Source organism: Octopus bimaculoides, chromosome 23 (genome assembly GCF_001194135.2).
Source record: "Octopus bimaculoides isolate UCB-OBI-ISO-001 chromosome 23, ASM119413v2, whole genome shotgun sequence".
NCBI lineage: Eukaryota > Metazoa > Mollusca > Cephalopoda > Octopoda > Octopodidae > Octopus > Octopus bimaculoides.
The window spans coordinates 5,291,409-5,293,608 of record NC_069003.1 but is presented as its reverse complement, the minus strand read 5'-3'; positions in this window follow the sequence as shown (position 1 = coordinate 5,293,608).

Sequence of the window (2,200 nt, the reverse complement as noted above, 5' to 3'; positions counted from 1 at the left end):
AAAAAAAGAGAGAAAAATAAAAAAAAGGGTTTAAAAAAAATAGAAGTTGTGTAGTATATTTGACCCTTTTTTGATTACATTTCTTATGATGAACACCCCCTGTTTTTATCAGTATCAATTTTTTTTTGGAAAAATATAAAGAATTTGGAAGAATTTAGTTCATTATACTCACACACATACACTCATACATCCTATGTATATGTGTATGTGTGTAATATATACACACACACACACACATGAATATACATACATAAATTACATACATACACGCACACACACATGTATATACATACATAAATTACATACACACACACTCATACATCGCTTGACAACCGATGCTGGTGTGTTTACGTCCCCGTAGCTTAGTGGTTCGGCAAAAGAGATCGATAGAATAAGTACTAGGCTTCCAAAGAATAAGTCCTGGGGTCGATTTGCTCTACTAAAAGGCGGTGCTCCAACATGGCCACAATCAAATGACTGAAACAACTAAAATAGTAAAATAGTATATATATATATATATATATATATATGTGTGTGTGTGTGTAATGCTTATATTATAAGAATTTAGAAACTTTGAGAGATTTAAAGTAAATTAGTTTTAACAGGGGAATTTGAAGTTGATAAAGCTATAATATAACTGTGTAAAATATCAGGTGAAAAATCCCTATCATAGAAGGGCACCTTTTGACTTTCTCCATCCAAGGGCTTCTGTTTAACCCTGAGTAACTTTATCTTCGTAGAGTTCTGTTGTCAAATAAGAATATATATATATATATATATATATAATATAATATAAATATATAGATATATGCATATATCCATACATATATGTACATACCTACATCTATATGTATACATGCATATATGGGTACAGGACATCAAAAAAACGTTAAACACAATGAGAAACGAAAACAGAAAATGAACTTTTTCAAAGAGAGAAAAACCACTATTAAATAATTCAATAATGAAGAATGTAATTCATACCCCCTAGAAAATAAATATATCATAAAAACCTTATTCTAAAAATCAATAAAGTACATAAAAGAATAACTAGTAAATGGTATAAAATGACTATGCACGTTTCGTGGCTATATTTTCAAATAGATAACTAATAAAACCAATTCGATTAATAATCAAATCGATCTACAATTAAATCTACTCAAAAATACAGTCACTCATCAGGTTTAAAATAAAAAATATATATATACAAACTTGTTACCAGTTCAGATATGCTTGAGGCATATTCGAACTGGTAAAACAAGCCATTTGTTGTTATTTTGCCATGAGGAAAATTTCTCACTGTAGAGAAATAGGTGTAAATACAGTGGTTTTCTCCTCTTCAGCAACACTGACCAGAAAGGCAGACAATGATGAGAATACCATAAGATGGACCTGCCTCTTGTGTTACCTTGCAATACCTGCCTTTCTGGTTCTGTTGCTGAAGAGGAGATAACCACTCTGAAATGCATGCACCTGACTGTCCAGGAAGGGAGTGCTGTGCACTGACAAAAATAGCGAATGGCTTTCTTATGAGTTCAAATATTTGAACAAAGTACATTTGAACAGGCAACAAGTTTGTATTTGTACACATCACTGCTTAGCGCTGTCACCATAATAAATATATACATTGAACGTATCAGATTTTCTTGGTTAAAAAACTAATTACTTGATACATGTTAAGATGTGCAGTTTTTGTGTACTTAATGTGGATGTTCACTCTGGGGTTGCTATCACCTGGTTTGACCTCATGTTGGTTCCGTCGGGATCAAAAATCCTAACTGCTTCTTCCTGACAAAGATCACTCACGTGAGATCAAAATGGACGATATCAATTACAGATTGAATATTCAAATAAACAATGTTGTTAAAGCTGGTGTTTAGAAGATAACTAAAAAGAATTTTGTGTAAAAATACAAAAAAAAAAAGACAAAAAACCCATGATGGCAGGTTTTTTTTTTTTTTGGCTTAAAACTATGTGGGGTTGTGGTAGGGTATTGGACCCCCCCTGAACCCATGCATTTGCTGCTGCAGGAAATAGTGTATGAAGATATCGTTTTATTTTCAGGCAGCCAATGCAATCTTTCAATCCATATCACCAGCTTCTCTTTCTCTCTCTCTCTCTCTCTCTCTCTGATCACCCATTGATGGATACTACTTATAATAAAAAATAGTTGAGTAATTTTTACTTTCTCAGCTCCTTG